The following is a 17819-nucleotide window of genomic DNA, read 5'->3' as shown; positions in this document are numbered from 1 at the left end:
CAAATGTCTCACTTCATTTGCACTGCTTGGCACCTTCCTGACACACGGGAGCCCCTTTTCTCATGAAACCACTGTTGATGTTTTGTCACTAAGTTGGGTCTGAGTCTCTGCGACACCATGGACTGTAGACTGCCGGGCTCCTCTGTCCATGGGATTTCCTAGGCAAGAATACTGGAGTGGGTTGCCGTTTCCTCCTCCAGGGATCTTCCCAACCCAGGGATCTTCCCAACCCAGGGATCAAACCTGCGTCTCCTGCCCTGGTGGGCTGATTCTTTACCAGTGAGCAGCAGTGAAGCCCTGTATACATCCCTGTACCTCACCTCCTGTATTTTTGCGTTTTCAATCACCATCCACCATAGAAGGTGAGGCTCTCCTGGGGTTCAGCCCCGCACCTCTCATCCGTCATCTCAGTATGCCTCTGCTCCTCCCCACAAAATGGGCTCATTCTCTGAGTTTGTTTCATCCTCAGCTTGGGACATTGTGACATCACTGCAACAAGTTTCCAGGTAGATCATCAGTTCCTTGAGTGGGCAAGCCATGTAACAGGTTACTTAATTCAGCTCCTCATCTCTTGAACTGAGGCAAGACACATTCAATTCATTCTCTTTTGGGCTCTGAGACTGACATACACACCTATGGTCACAGGAGGAAACCAAAATATGCCAGACTCCTACTACGTGGGCCTTGTCTCGCAGGGGAAAACTTCCCAGTCTCAGATACCGGCCACTTAGGAGTGTTTGAAAGGTGAAAGTGAAGTCGCTCAGTTGTGTCCAACTCTTTGTGACCCCATGGACTGTAGCCTACCAGGCTCCTCCATCCATGGGATTTTCCAGGCAAGAGTGCTGGAGTGGGGTGCCATTTCCCTCTCCAGGGGATCTTCCCAACCCAGGGATGAAACCCAGGTCTTCTGCATTGCAGGCAGATGCTTTACCGTCTGAGTCACCAGGGAAGCCCCAGGAGCGCTTAGATGATTCCTTCAGAGAGTTTTCCCCTGGGACTTCACGCACGTAACTTTGTTACTGGTGTTCAACTTTCTAACCAGCGCCATTTCAGACCACCCTTTCGTTCTCAGCCACTAACTGTCTTTGCATTATCGTTCAACGAATCTGCCACTTGCATATCTTACCTGGGCTGCCACCCAGAAGACTGTACCGCTCTTGCCGGCTGTGCCCACTGTCTTTGCCTGAATCACGCCCCACATCCACTGGGTACCCCAAAGAACTTCCCTCTTTTCCCTGTGGTAGTGCCTGCAAACTCTAGTTTCTGCGCATTAGATACCTGTGTTTGGGTCTCCCCTTCTGAGATCTCGTCCCCATCTTTCTCTTCTTCATTAATATGTTCTGTTCCTATTGGCAATTTTCCCTTGTAATCTGGAGCTCGTTTTCGTTTATGAATCCATTGCTAAATGATAAACTTTGCCAAGTATAAATAACTCAGTGTTTTTTAGAGCTCAATTTGAAAAGAACTGAACATGTGAATCTGTTCAAGGAACAAAGAGGAGGCAAAATTGCTCCATGTGTATTACACACCTCATTGTGCAATGCAGCCAAACCTCCAGACACAACAAAAATGCACACGCTAGGCGCCCCTTACCCAGCAACGATGGACCACAAGCTTCATGTTAAAGGTCAAAAGTGAAATGCCTTTAGGAGTTCCCTCAAAATCCTAAAATAAAAGTCACATTCCAAACTTCACAATTCTCATGAATGCATCACAAAGTCACCATTATGCTATTGAAAAGGAAGACAATTAAGTGCTTGTATTACAGGGGAAATATTCCAAAAATGAATTATATAGTAAATTCAAGAATCTCCCATTTCTTGCTCACAAATAATGAGTTTGTTTTGGCTTATTACGTTCTTGACACATCGCACCTCCATAGACAGAGACCCATCCCAGTCCTACATCTGCAGAACTAAATTGGTGTGTTGACTTTTTTAAAAAGTTGCGTCTCAAAATGCCCTTGCCAATTATCCTTGTGGACCTGCCCCATTCCTGTCCTGTTCTGAGAATGTGGAATCATGTCCGTACTACCCTAGAGGTGAATTTTCTTCCTTTTTAAGATATAAAGCATTTCTCATAGTCTTTTCTTTAAAAAATATACTTTATAAAATGTATCCAAATATCCATCTGAAGCTCTTGCTCTCTTATATTCTCTCTCTGCCCAATATAATTATCTATTTAGATTACTATATTAAACTTGGTCTGCTTTAGGAATGACCCAATTCTTTTGGACCAGCGAAAAAGAAGGGCTTTTTCTTCCACCCCAACTACATGTCCCATTTTTTAACCACTTGGATGTAAAAACAAGTCTCCAGCTCCGAACTTGTCCAGTAAACAGAACATCCCTCAGCCGGGGACCTCGCCAACTTCTCTGACACCATCGAGTGGCCCACCGAACATGGCAGCCGGTCTCCGTGAGGCCCTCCTCCTGGGATAACAGCTGTGAGAGGCAGCACTCTTACACAATGACAACACTGAGGAAGGGCTGCCCCCATCTCTGCAGCTGGAAGTACTATCTTTGCAAACCAAATGTGAGAAACACAAACGTGGACCATTTTTCAACCTTCCAAAAAGTACTCTGTGCTCCTTGAAGCATAGTTTATGACATTATTTCAAAATGTTGAATTAACATTAGTTAATCCTTTAGCCCCTGGAGGATGACCGAAGGAAACGCCAGATTAGCAAGAAGCGGAAAACAAGCAGATTATTCAGAAACGGTGAGGAAGGAAAAGAGTCAGTGCTTATCTGCTGTGATGCTGAAAGCGAGGTACCAAAAATAGAAGAAGGTCGCTATTTCTAACATGTGGGTTCATATAGAAACTCAATTTTAATTAAAAAAATCTATAAATAGTCAAGAAGGCTAAGAAGTCTAGACCTGGGTGAGCCCAAATCACAGTGTTTGTTGTCCATCAGATAGTGAAGGGCGACATGAAACCCTGCCCAGCTGGGGCACGTGGTCACTAGCTTCCACCAGAGAACCTTAGTGGCATGAGGGACTCTTCTCACCGCCTCACGCTGCAGCCGTTTACCAACTGGCCAGGAGTGTCCTTTCCCATCACGTGCTGGTACACATCCCTCCATTCCCTCCAACTGCCTTGAAGGCAACAAGCGAGTCTCAATGACGCGTCTCCCATCGAGTATTAGCTTTCCAGCTCACGCCCCGCACCCTGAGTCTCCGTGACAGCATCTCCCTGTGCCCCGTCCACACCCACACCACCCTGCACGCTTCCCCAGCGCAAGCCCGCCGGCTAACAGTGGCGAGCAGGCTTCATCTCACATCCTGCCAGTGCAGGGCAGCTGCTATATTTACACTACCCCTGCTGCATCTATAGACACCCCTGCTGCTGTTGCTGCTGCCGTGCCTGCTGGGACTCAAAGTATCTACTAGACGACGGCTACGCCTGCAGACACTGATACACCTACTGATACAACTGGTGCATTCACATGCTGCTGCTGCTGCGCCTGCTGATACTAACAGTGCCTCTACCAAGGCTACTAACCCTCTACCAAGACTACTAACCCTCTACCAAGACTACTAACCCTCTACCAAGACTACTAACCCCTCTACCAAGACTACTAACCCTCTACCAACACTACTAACCCTCTACCAAGACTACTAACCCTCTACCAAGACTACTAACCCTCTACCAACGCTACTAACCCTCTACCAAGACTACTAACCCTCTACCAAGACTACTAACCCCTCTACCAACACTACTAACCCTCTACCAAGACTACTAACCCTCTACCAAGACTACTAACCCTCTACCAAGACTACTAACCCTCTACCAACACTACTAACCCCTCTACCAAGACTACTAACCCTCTACCAAGACGACTAACCCTCTACCAAGACGACTAACCCTCTACCAAGGCTACTAACCCTCTACCAACGCTACTAACCCTCTACCAACGCTACTAACCCTCTACCAAGACTACTAACCCCTCTACCAACACTACTAACCCTCTACCAACACTACTAACCCTCTACCAACACTACTAACCCTCTACCAACACTACTAACCCTCTACCAACACTACTAACCCTCTACCAAGACGACTAACCCTCTACCAACACGACTAACCCTCTACCAAGACTACTAACCCCTCTACCAAGACTACTAACCCCTCTACCAAGACTACTAACCCTCTACCAAGACTACTAACCCCTCTACCAAGACTACTAACCCTCTACCAAGACTACTAACCCCTCTACCAAGACTACTAACCCTCTACCAAGACTACTAACCCCTCTACCAAGACTACTAACCCTCTACCAACACTACTAACCCTCTACCAACACTACTAACCCTCTACCAAGACTACTAACCCCTCTACCAAGACTACTAACCCTCTACCAAGACTACTAACCCCTCTACCAAGACTACTAACCCTCTACCAAGACTACTAACCCTCTACCAAGACTACTAACCCCTCTACCAAGACTACTAACCCTCTACCAAGACTACTAACCCCTCTACCAAGACTACTAACCCCTCTACCAATACTACTAACCCTCTACCAAGACTACTAACCCCTCTACCAAGACTACTAACCCTCTACCAAGACTACTAACCCCTCTACCAAGACTACTAACCCTCTACCAAGACTACTAACCCCTCTACCAAGACTACTAACCCTCTACCAAGACTACTAACCCCTCTACCAAGACTACTAACCCCTCTACTACCGCGGCTGCCCCCTCGCAGGTATTAAGCCCTCTACTGATACATTCACAGATGCCACTGCTGCTGCTGCTGCTGCACCTGCTGCCCTCACAGTACCCACTAATACCGCTACTATTAACATCTACAGATGCCGCTGCCGCTCCGCCTGCTGATCTAATGGTACTCGCACCTCTACTGATACTACGAACACGTCTACTGATACGACGCTATCTCCGCAGACACTGACAGACCTACTAAGACATCCACAGCCGGCGCTGCCGCCGCCGCGGCACCTGCCGTTACTACTGACACATCTGCAGATGCTGCTGCTGCCGCTCCCACGGCCGTGAATACCGCCACTACCGCTGCTAATACCCACTAAAACCGCTGCGGCTGCCAGTACCACATCCGCTACCACGCTAGTACCGCTGTTGTTCAGCCGCTCAGTGGTGTCTGACTCTGCGATCGCAGGAACTGCAGCGCACCAGGCTTCCCGGTCCTCCACTATCTCCCGAGTTTGCTCAAACGCATGTCCGTTTAGTCTCTTAATAGCAACAGTCTACCTGCCACTCCCGCCGCTGCTACTACCACTACAGATGCACAACGACTGACACCAATACGCCTCCCAGCACATCTGCCAGCGCCCACCAAAGAGCACAAAGTTACATCTGATGGCACCGCCCTACCCGGGTCTGTGTCAGGCCTTCTGTAATGGGACTCTGGGCTCTCACCGCACAGATGGTAAAGGGGCCAAGGCTGACCCCAGCACATACAAGGGCAAGCTGGAGAGGCTGCGGGAGGAGGGAAAGGCTGAGACAGGAGCGACCTGAGGACAGATGCACCCGGGGCAGGGAGGCTGAGAAAGCGAAGGTGACGGGGACCCAAGGCCAGATGTGCACACGCAGGGCGAGGTGACCGGGGGCCAAGGAGAGACGGGGGCAGGTCACTGCTTTACTCACGGGCGTTGTTCACCCTGGGGGGTGCTGGGAGGGGCTGCAGGGCAGGCCAGGGCGGGTCTTAGGGTGGGGGAGGGGTGAAAAAGAGATGAGGGCGCCTGGAAGGTCTGACACCAGGAGTCAGCCCCAGACAGCAGGGGGCCTGCCCGGGGGCGGAGACACGGGCAGTTCAGGGCCAAGGCAGCCGAGACTGGCCATGAGAGGCAGCCAGGGGTCATCCCGGGACACGCATCCTGAGTGAGGGGGGCGGCGGGAGCAGTCCCCAGAGAGACCGGGCCGCTGCTGTGAGACAGAAAAGGGGTCCGAGCCAGCTGGCGGGGACACATGGCAGATGTCCACGGGGACAGGACCCTGAGGGACAGGTCAGCGGCCGATGACCCCTCGGGGGCCCTGCAGCTGGCTGGAGCTCGGCTTCCAGGCCCTGAAAGTTAACTCTCACACACAGCCTCCGCCCTCAGGACCTGCGCCCCCTCCGTGTTGCGGGGGACGGACAGACAGACAGGCCCCAGGAAACTAGGTGCTGGGTGGGCACGGCTGGACCCCAGCCTGGCCCAGGGCTGGCCCTGCAGCAGCCTCTTGGATGGTCTGCTTGATCAGGTCTCCCCACGACGAGCACGGAGCACTCCCGCTGCCTCTGAAACCCCGAGAGCCGACCCCAAACTCCACCCCACCCCACCCCCGACCCCGTGGCCGCATCCCACCAGCCCTGCCTCAAGGAAGAAGCCCACTCGGCGGTCTGCGTTAGCTCAAAGCTCTCCTTCCAAACAGGGTTGGAAACAACTCAAAACTCCAGAAAATTCAGGAGTGGCGTTTGGAAAACTGCAGGCAGAGGGCGGGGGAAGGCAAGGCATGCTGCGGGGCTGTGACCCCCCGCCCCGGGGCCACCCACCTGGGGAGAGTCTGGCACCCCCCACCCCAACCCTGATGTCAATGGGGGGGCGGGGGCGGGGGGCTTCCAAGGCCGAGGAAAGGGCGGTAGGCGCACAGAGGCATCCTTTCTGACAACGTCTACAGGGAAAGAAGGCTCTCAATTGTTTTCATCCACCTTTGGACCACAAGAACAGCCCTGCTCCAGGCTTGGGATGTCTCAGCGGCGAGCCAGACAGCACGTGTCCCCACTGGGCCCCAAGGCCGGCAGGCTGGAGTCCACATGGTCGGGGCAGCTGCAGCCTGGACCCCTGCCAGCCTGGGGTCCACAGAGGAGCCAGTCCCAGGAATTCCTTGTCTGCCTGGGGGTCCCCGTTTCCTCTCCAAACGAGAATGCCCCCTGGAGCTGAGGCTCCCTTTTCTCCCACTGAATCCGGAACAAATGGGGTTTATGTTGGGGTTCCTATTGCATGTGCAGAACTTTCCTCCAGAGGCCAGAGGCCACCGTGTCCAGAAGGGAGTCCGGTGTCCTTGGGAGCCTCCCCAAGGGGGCCTCGCAGGGGAGCGCGCCTGGCTGGAGTTCAAGGATGCGACCTTGGGAATCAAAGGCACCTCCCATCAGGGGGCTTCCGAGCTGTCTGTTTGGAGGAAGTGCAGACAGAGCTCCCGGCAGCTGCTGCCCAAAGAGACACTTCCTCCCTGGACGAATGGAGGAGCTGCAGTACCTGCAGCCCAGGAAGCAGCACCTGTTTCCAGACTCAGGAAAAAGCTGCTAAGGACTCCGGAAGCCTGCGTGCTGCCCTGGACAAACTAGACCTGCACCCCTGGGGTTCACAACGCTGGTCACACAAGAGGATGCGTGTCACACTCAGACCTGCTACCACTTAGGGAAGAAGGCACGGGTTAAGAGATGTGTGGACTTTTATCTCTATAACCACAATCTGTTTAAAGATTATCTAACCACAAGGTAGAGCGTCTGAAAGACAGAAGTGTCCTCACTTCACTGTGCCAACTTTTATTACGGGGGTGTGTGTGTGTGTGTGTGTGTTCTCTGCACAGACAAAAACTAAAAACTGTGACAATGTGAGTTAATTCGATATTTTGTTGTTCACTCGCTAAGTTGCATCTGACTCTGCAATCCCATGGACTGCGGCATGCCAGGCTTCCCTGTCCTTCACCATCTCCCAGAGTTTACTCAAACCATGTCCATCATGACGCCATCCAACCATCTCAGCCTCTGTCACCCCTTCTCCTCTTCTTGCCTCTGACATAGTTGGAAAGAAAATGAAGACACATCTACATTCAGAATTGTGTGGAGATACACACACCACTCATCAGAGCTAAGTACTAACACCCTGCTCCTTCTAGGTGGAAAACTCGAGAAGCAAAGGAACAGGAGATGCACGCAATGCCACAGGCTGTCCCCAACAGGGGCCACACATCACAGACCACCTCTTCTCTCCAAACCTCCTGTCTTCTCCTACGAGAGGTAGTGTGTGCTTACATGCCCCCACAAGTGTACACGTGGGCACACGACGAGCTCAGACACCGGGACGGGCCAGCTGTGTCCAGAGGGAACTGGGTCCGTGCAGCTGAAACTTCAACATGAAATGTCTCTGCACTGTTTAAATTTTACGTCTGAGACACAATTACTTTCCTGCTTTCCCGGCTTCATCAGGGCATCTAATGACCCACGAGATGTTTATGTTACACTAGAGTTTCCCTTAAAAGGCCAGGACATTCTTCACAGGCTCCCCAGGCCGCCTGGCTCCTCCAGCTCCCAGGGCTCCAGCTTCACCCCCAAACTGCACACCCCCACCCTCTGAGTGTTCGCTTTCCAACCGGGATCACGGCTGCCGCCTCTGCGGGGTTTGTGCACGCCCCACCCCAACCCCTGCAGCACCGTCTCCTGGAGCTCCCTCCCCTCCACGCCTCGGGACCCAGTGCCCCCTCCACCATGGGCACCCAGTCCCCCTCCACCCCACTTCATTCTGCCTGCGACCCTGGGCCGGTTTCTGGCCTCCATCAGGGCTGGTCTGTGAACAGCAGAAGGGGTCACCCTGCAGTGGCCAGAGCTCACGGTCACCAGGCTTCCCCAGGGTCGGGTCTCCGAGCTGCGGGCCAAGAACAGAAGTGGGTGCATCAGGGCGGGCAGGCCCGTCTCCACATGGAGCGCGCACACCGAGAAGCTGAGGCCGCTGCTGGCCTTTCTCCCAGGACGAGGCCAGCCCCACCTGCCCAAGAATTCTAGTGGCATCCCCTCCTGACCTTGAAATCAGATCAGATCAGATCAGTCCCTCAGTCGTGTCCGAATCTTTGCGACCTCATGAATCGCAGCACGCCAGGCCTCCCTGTCCATCACCAACTCCCGGAGTTCACCCAGACTCACCTCCATCAAGTCAGTGATGCCATCCAGCCATCTCATCCTCTGTCGTCCCCTTCTCCTCCTGCCCCCAATCCCTCCCAGCATCAGAGTCTTTTCCAATGAGTCAACTCTTCACATGAGGTGGCCAAAGTACTGGAGTTTCAGCTTTAGCATCATTCCTTCCAAAGAAATCCCAGGGCTGATCTCCTTCACAATGGACTGGTTGGATCTCCTTGCAGTCCAAGGGACTCTCAAGAGTCTTCTCCAACACCACAGTTCAAAAGCATCAATTCTTTGGCGCTCAGCCTTCTTCACAGTCCAACTCTCACATCCATACATGACCACAGGAAAAACCATAGCCTTGACTAGACGGACCTTTGTTGGCAAAGTAATGTCTCTGCTTTTGAATATGCTATCTAGGTTGGTCATAACTTTCCTTCCAAGGAGTAAGTGTCTTTTAATTTCATGGCTGCAGTCACCATCTATAGTGATTTTGGAGCCCAAGTCTGACACTATTTCCACTGTTTCCCCATCTATTTCCCATGAAGTGGTGGGACTGGATGCCATGATCTTCATTTTCTGAATGTTGAGCTTTAAGCCAACTTTCTCACTCTCCACTTTCACTTTCATCAAGAGGCTTTTTAATACACCTCAGCAAATACCATGTGATAACACTTATAGATGTACTCTAAAATATGACATACTGAACTTGTGAGACAGAACCAGACTCACAGACATAGAAGACACACTTAAGGTTACCAAATGCGAAAGAGAGGGGAGGGAGAAATTAGGGGGTGGGGATAAACATATACATACCATTTATAAAACAAACAAGGACCCACTGCAGAGCTCAGAGAATTAGATTCAATACGTTATAGTAAACCATAATGGACAAGAACATGAAAAAGAATGTATGTGTATATACATATATACGTATGTGTGTGTATATACGTGTGTGGGTGTAGCTAAATCACTTTGCTGTACACCAGAAACTAACAAACCACTGTAAATCAACTCTACTTCATAAAAAGAGAAGCGATGTCCCCGAACTCTGCCTTCATGTCCTTCCTTCCAGGACATGCTTCACTGACGCCAAGGAGCAGAGAAAAGCGGTGAAAACCAGCTAGTCTCTTCGACTATCTCTGCATTTTACATCCAAATCTCCCAAATTTTTGATATTATCCTTTAAATCCTTCAGCACATCTCAGCCCCAAAGAATGCACTTTGTTCCTCAAGATAAGGTGGGAAGCGTTAACCACGTAATCTCCTCAGCACCAGACTATTCACACAACTCATCTTTCAGATCAGGACGCTGCAGGAGTGAATGGGAATGCTGGGAATGATTAATGATCAGGCTGAGGTCACAGGCCTGGGCTGGCTGGCACCCTGCACACCCCATTTTCTGCCCCACGTGGCTGATGGGAAAAGCTCGACTTTATGAGTCTCCATATCCTGCACCCCCAAAGCAGGCACCCACAGTAAGAGGGCTTTCAGGAAGTGGGCGGTACCTCCTGGGACTCACGCCTCCCCGAGAGTCCTTCTGTGCACACCTGACGAGCCTGGGCTCCGTCACATTTGCTCAGAAAGGGTTTCTCTTTTCTATACTTTCAGAACTCTCAACTGGATTCTTGCGGTTACTCCCACCTCTGCCATCTGCAGATGAACAGATTCTAGATGCATCTCCGAATCTCAACTGTCCCATACGCCTTGGCAATCGACAAGCCAATCAGCAGACAGGGGCTGCGTGTCCCAACCTCATAACGATGCTACCACTGCCCAGGAGGCCGAGAGGCACAGAGAAACCAAGACACAGCTGAGGACATGGGATCTGCGCACAGCCAGAGGCCATGAGTGGTCCCAGAAAACGAGAGAGAAACGCCACGCGTCCAATCTCAACAATGAGATGCATGTTCGCCAAAGCTGTCCTCCCTGCTCAGCTCTCCCACCCGCCTCAGAAGTGCCTGCATCCTGCCTGCTCCTCACGGCCAGCTCTCTGGCGACACTGTCGAACTGAGCACTTCTCATATCCACTGTCAGAGTCAGGCCTTCCTCTTCGATAAATCGTGTTCAACAGATCTGACTATAACAACCTACTATCCAATCCCCCAGGCTTCCCAGGAGGCTCAGTGGTAAAGAACCCGCCTGCCAAGCAGGAGACGTGGGTTCAATCCCTGTGTCGGGAAGCTGCCCTGGAGGAGGGCATGGCAACCCACTCCAGTATCTGTGCCTGGAGAATCCCACAGATAGAAGGGCCTGCAGGGCTACAGGCCACGGGGTTGCAAAGAGTCGGACACGACTTAGTGACTGAACAACAATAACCAAATCCCCCCTAGACCGAATCTATGGAAAATGTCTCTCTAAGAGTCTGAAATATGCTCCAAGCATTGCCTCCTTAAAAATGCACTGCACACAGACAAACTTACGGTGACCAAAGGGGAAAGGGATCAGTCAGAAGCTTGGGATTAACAGGAATACCCTCTGTGCACGCGTGCCAAGTCGCTTCAGTCGTGTCCAACTCTTTGCAACCCTGTGGACTGCAGTCCACCAGGCCATTCTGCTCTGGTGTGGCAGATGCGGCTTGAATGCGTTACTATGACACCTGGGCATCCTGGGAACTTCAGCTGGCCTTACCCACCCTCCACTCTAGGAAGAGAATTGCCAATTAAGGGTTAAGCCTTTTAAGGGTCATTTCTATAATCATTCTCCAACAAAAGGACTGTAGTGTTGGAGAAGACTCTTGAAGAGTCCCTTGGACTGCAAGGAGATCCGACCAGTCCATTCTAAAGGAGATCAGCCCTGGGTGTTCTTTGGAAGGAATGATGCTGAAGCCGAAACTCCAGTACTTTGGCCACCTCATGCGAAGAGTTGACTCATTGGAAAAGACTCTGATGCTGGGAGGGATTGGGGGCAGGAGGAGAAGGGGACGACAGAGGATGAGATGGCTGGATGGCATCACCGACTCAATGGATGTGAGTTTGAGTGAACTCCGGGAGTTGGTGATGGACAGGGAGGCCTGGCGTGCTGCGATTCATGGGGTCACAAAGAGTCGGACACGACTAAGCGACTGAACTGAACTGAACTGAACAACATACATTTAAGCAGAGATTTTTACATTAACAGCTTTTCACAGCAGCAAGATAACATGGGATGTGGCCTGCCCCTGTCTAGGGCAGATGGCTAATACATCTTACCCAGAACTTTGACCTACGTTTTCTTTCTAAAGCCACTCAATATTTTCCCACAAACAGGCTTCATGTTTCTGATTCATTGGTCCCTAAGTCACAAATTAGATGGGTTTTGCCCAGGAAATCTGGAAAACTTTGGTCCCTGGAACAAGACTTGAATTCTGCCAAACGGCATAACTCAAGAGAAAAGGGCTCAGGGGCCGGCTGTGACCAGATCTCCTCCAGCTTCAAGAAGGTGCTGAGTCAGAGGACACCCGCCCTTCTCTCTGGGGGCTGTCCCCCCAGGGTTTCCATACTGAGAAAGGTGACATGACCTCTGCACCCTCTGAGCTGGAGGCCCCCGGGGCGCCGCCCTGCTGGTTACAAAACCACCCCCTCCCGACCGCTGGCCTCAAGCCCCTCCACCCTGGGTCCCGCGGCCGTGCCACCCAGCAGCTCAAAGTAAGGCAGAGGACCACGGTCTTGCATCATCACTGTTGGGACACACACCATTCTCGCTCAAGTGCCTGGGAGCCAGGAACACTGGAGAAACCCTCTTGCTTTTTGATGTCCATTCCTACATCTGGTATTTCCTCATCTGATGCCTTTGTCCACCCTAAATCCAAGTTGTTTTCCTGTAGCCAGCTTTGTGTAATTTCCAGGGCAGAGAGGAAAACCCAGCTAATTCATTTCCCACCCGAGAGATATTTCAAAATTTCTAATCTCTAAATAAATGGAATAATCTTGAATGTTTGCTAGTCTCGTGAATTCACTTTAGAGACACAAAATAAGTAATATTTCCTATAAGAAAATTTAGTTCTTTTCTTCATTTTTTTGTAACTCTTTTAACAAAGTCGAATTTCTGAGGCTGGGCCATTTCTAAAACCGCCAAGAGAGACATCTTTTAAAATAATTTCTAGTTCAGCATGATCAAAGGCCAAAATTGCTTGTATTAATGCCATACACAACCTTTGAGGGTAGGAATACTTGTCTGCTTTTTGTTCTACATCCTGGGTGTACAATAAATATTAATTATGAGTAAATGTACAAATGAATACCTTTAATTATATTGATACATGCAGAATAGGTATGGTATACATATAGCTAATATATGTGTTTTATTGCTGTTCAGTTGCTAAGTTGTGCCTGACTCTTTGTGACACCATGGACTATAGCCTGCCAGCCTCCTCTGTCCATGGAATTTTCCAGGCAAGAATACTGGAGCGGGTTGCCATTTCCTCCTGCAGGGGATCTTCCCAACCCAGGGATCAAACCCGGGTCTCCTGAAGGTGGATTCTTTACCACTGCACCATCTGGGAAGCCCATATGCATTATATACGTACGTACATATATATATATATAGGCTGTGCCAAGTGGCTTGCCAGATCTTAGTTCCCCAACAAAGGATCGAACCAGCACCCCCAGCAGTGCGAGTCTAGGACTGGAAGAGTCCTAACCAGTGGACAACAGGGATTCCCTGACTGCATGTTTGTTGACCCAGAGTGACTGCTCAACATTCACTTACTGAATGCAATTTCAAATTATTTTGAATGTCATAAGCAAGACACTGAGCTCAGAACAGATTAATTTGTGTTCTGTGCTTAGGTGAATTCTTAGCCTTGCTTGTTTTATTTTCACTAATGTGAAAAAAAAAAAAAAAAGGCACTTTGATTACAAATTTGGCTTCCAGCTTAAAACAGTGCCCAAAGTGATGTGTCTCAAATGTGTTTTCCAGTCAAGAAAAAAGCACACATCTCTATAATATGTTAGTGAATGAAAACCTCCATGAAAGAAGAGAAAAATTTAAGGCCAACAAGAAATAATAAAAAATGACTGATTACAGAAATTGTTTAAAGGTTTAAAAGCCTGAATTCCAAGAATAAAGAAATAAAATTTCATTATTTCCAAGTACTTAGGAAAACACATTTTAACTATTACTAAGGCATCCAGAAGCTATTTGCTCAAAGCTGCTTTAACAAACTGATAAGAAGCATCTGCTGCTCACGTAATGTTTACACACACAAGTATTTGTTAAAGATAAGGGGTGAATGCGGGATGGATTGAGCAGATTGCAGCTCGTCCTGTGTGGTGAGGAGTGCGTCACCCCAGCTTATCAGCGACTGGGGCTGACTGGGGACCGTGCCGTGTACCTACCCGAAACCCATGGACCCAGGAGCTGCACTATCCAAGCTGCAGCATTTTTTTCCCACCATGAACCCATCTTCCTGCTTTGGCAAGCTCATCTTAATTTTACAGGCCATTTCCTGACCAAAAATGACGAGTTATCTTAAACCACTAACCCCAAGTGGTCTGTAATTTCCAGGAAGTGGATTTGGCTGTAAAAACACAGAGAACAGAAATTCCTCGTTCAGGGGCCAAGCCTCGGAGGAGGTGGTAGGTGAGGCGGGCATGGCAAGAAGATGAAGTCACACTCGAGGGCTCCTGCCCACCCTGGAGTCCTGGCTTGGGAAGCCTCTAAGCAAACTCCAAGCCCACCATCCGCAGACGCGAAAGTGAGAATGGAGCCATAAAGATGGGAAAACGCAGATATACCGTGGATCAACACGAAAAACCGTACACCACATCTCCACGTCCCATCGCCAAGCCCCCTCCAGCACCCTAACACCCCACATGCCTGCATCGGGACCCTCCCACTCCCCAAACCCACCCCCTCCCCCAGTGGCACCACAGGGCTGGAACTGCCCCCAGTAACAACAACCAACAGGAAAAGGGGTCGTCAGGCTCGGAGGACAGCCACAGCGGCTCAGCATCGACTTGAGCACAAACCACCACTCAGAAGAGCGTGGCTACAGCTCACCTCCATCACGGGGCCGCCCCTGGAGCGAGGAGAAGGGGTGAGGTCTGTGGTCCCCGGCGCCCGCAGCATCACCACCACCCACTGGAGACACGCGTCTCGGGTGCTCCCACACCCGCTCAGCACCATGATGGACCTCGTCCATTCGAGGTAATCATGATTGTAACAATACCACCCTAACGCAAGCTTTAATGCAGGGATAGTGGGGACCTAAGTTTCACACAACCCCGCAATAACTCCGTGACATTAAAGTTATATAAAATGCAACTCAAAAAGTAAAGCTAATTAAGAAAAGGAGTTGTTTATATTTAAAAACTGACATTTTTAAAGCTGATGTTTTTGGCTGATGCGAAGAGCGGACTTATTTGATGCTGATGCTGGGAAAGACAGAGGGCAGGAGGAGAAGTGGGTGGCAGAGGAGGAGATGCTTACATAGCATCACTGACTCAACAGACATGAGTTTGAGCAAACTCCGGGAAATAGTGAAGGACAGGGAAGCCTGGCGTGCTGCAGTCCACAGGGTCACAAAGAGCTGGACATGACAGCGATAGATTTTGGATGAGGTGGAAATTAACGTTCTCATGCTAAAGAAAAAGTCACTGGTTGCATAAAAGGATAACTGGGTTTTAGAATACACTTTGATGGCTTTCCCTATTACAAAAATAATGCACTTAGTTCTTAAAAATATTGTCAGAGACGCAGTAACCAAATTTGCCACTTATAAAAATACACATTAATATTATTTCTTTAATAGAAATGAAACAATACCATAATAGTTATCACTGGGCCCATCTGTAACATTCTGAAACAGGAAACCAGGACTGACGCTGTACCCTCAAAAATGCCCCATATGCTAAAGGAGGAGTGTTGGGGGCATTTATTTTTCTCAAGTGAAGACCTAGGCTACCATGCATCTCTATTCTGCTGAAAGTTATTTGTGATGTTATTTCATGTATTTAGGAGATACTCATTTGATTTTTATTCTTGACGTTGTATTGTTTCAGCCTGCGGTCCTTAGATATGAGCAGCAATGATATACGATATCTTCCAGATCCTCTAGGCATGTGAGTGGGAGCTAGGAAAAGCTTGTGCAAATAGCTTTGGAAACTGAGTTACACATAAAAATCCTTGACTTTTGTTCTTCACAAAGGAACATGCTCATTTTTAAAGCAGAGACTCAATATAAATATTGTAAGAATTTCGATTTAATTTCCCTTCAAATACAGGAACACTGCCTCTACACAGTCCACTGAGTTGGACAACATTTACTGAGTCGGTCCAGCTCTGTCCGAATGGCTCTACGGTCTCCAAGTGCTGGGAAATTTGATGAAATGGGAACACTGCCCTCTCCCAGTGCATGGCCAGCCTCTCTTGCTATTAGCTGAGTAGGAAAGAGAGGCCCACAGCACACCAAGACAAGAACCGAGTAATAAACACCAGTAATTCCAAAACTCCGGACAGAATCTTGACTCCAGGAGCAGCAGAAAATGAGGAGGCTGGAGAAACACCCTTTACCAGCAAGGGAACCAACAGATACGCATGGAATATATTGCCTTAATACCTGATGTGGGCGCTTGCCATCTGTCTTTCCCTTGACCACAAGTCAGGCAAGCTTTAAAACTCAGATGACAAGAAATGCTCTTAGAGTGTGCAGACTAAAAAACAAACCTAGCAAAGCAGGAATATTACTAAAGCACGGAATAAACTATTTACACAGAGCTCAGCCTTGTGTATATTTCCAAGCCGTGTTTAGTCTGTGGTGGAATATCTACTCCAAATGCCCAATTGAGAGGAAACACCTTCACTGGCATTACTTTCCTTTTGTTGCCTAACTCTACCACAGGGGTCAGCAACACAACACAATTTCTGGCAGCCAGCCCTCAATTCCTGCCGGCATCTCCCGGGGTCCGGAGTGAAAGGCAGCCGGGAACACTGGCCCCAATACAAGTAACTCACGGCTCCCCCCAGGCATCAGGCACTCCCCAGATGGTGCAGGCATTTTTCAAAGAAGCTCTGTTCTCCAGCACCTCAATCTCAATATCATCAAGGGTGTGGTTCCATCACACGCAAGACAACACGATACCAGCCACATGGCCGTGATAACAACTGACGTGTTTTGAGGGCTTAGTGGCTTCACACACACACACACGACGTCTCTGAGGCTTTAAAGGCATCTGCAGATACTTCTGAGTTGTCTTCATTTAATGGATCAGGGACCCCAGGCTCAAAGAGATTACACTGCTCCACGAGACACGGATAAATCCTTCATGACAACTACCCATGCTGCAGGCTGGGGAGTATGAGGAACAAAGCCAGATAAATTCATGAATCCATATTGCAAAGAGTATACACAAGCAAGCCAAAATAAAACAACAGCAAGATACTACTACACATCCATTCAAGTGGCCAAAATCCAAAACTGTGACAAAGCCAAACGCTGGCGAGGACGAAGAGCCACAGGAAGCTCAATCCCTGATGGTGGGATTCAAACTGGTACAGCCACAGCGTACTGCCGTCTTCCGTCTTCCGAAACCAAGCCTACTCTTCCCAAGCGACCCAGCAGTTCCGCCTTGGGTAACTGCCCGAAAGCTGAAACCTTAGATCCACACAAACACCTGCACAGGGATGTTTACAGAATCTTTACCCAAAACGGCTGAAACATGGAAGCAAACCAGAGTGTACCTCAGTAGGTGAGAGGATAAACTGTGGTCCACGCAGACAATGGAATATTAGGCAACGTGAGCTATCAAGTCATGAAGACGTGGAGGAAATTTTAAGCGCCTAAGAAAAAGCTAAAGAAGCCAATCTGAAGAGTCTACATAATGTAATGATGCCAGCCGAATGAAAAGACAAAAGTACGGAGACAGTGAAACGATCACCAGTTGCCAGGGTTTGGGGAGCGAAGGGGGTAAACGGTCAGAGCACAGAAGACCTCTGTTGCTGTTGCTGTTTAGTCACTAAACAGTCGCCAACTCTTCCCGAC

General features: G+C 49.7%; 1 protein-coding gene and 1 long non-coding RNA gene across 2 annotated transcripts in view; both read right to left on the bottom strand.

The window, feature by feature from the left end:
* COL4A1 (collagen type IV alpha 1 chain) overlaps positions 1-17819 on the bottom strand; it is a 137744-nt gene that overhangs the window by 113941 nt on the left and 5984 nt on the right. The window lies entirely within an intron of this gene.
* Positions 1327-8876, bottom strand: LOC123464847. The gene is made up of 2 exons (XR_006639880.1): positions 4088-8876; positions 1327-3827 (listed from the first exon to the last, which is right to left on the bottom strand). It is a non-coding gene; the product is annotated as an uncharacterized LOC123464847 (long non-coding RNA).

The sequence above is a fragment of the Bubalus bubalis genome, chromosome 13 (assembly GCF_019923935.1).
Source record: "Bubalus bubalis isolate 160015118507 breed Murrah chromosome 13, NDDB_SH_1, whole genome shotgun sequence".
Taxonomy (NCBI): Eukaryota; Metazoa; Chordata; class Mammalia; order Artiodactyla; family Bovidae; genus Bubalus; species Bubalus bubalis.
Note: the sequence above shows the minus strand (reverse complement) of the source record. Positions and strands in the feature narration are given on the sequence as shown.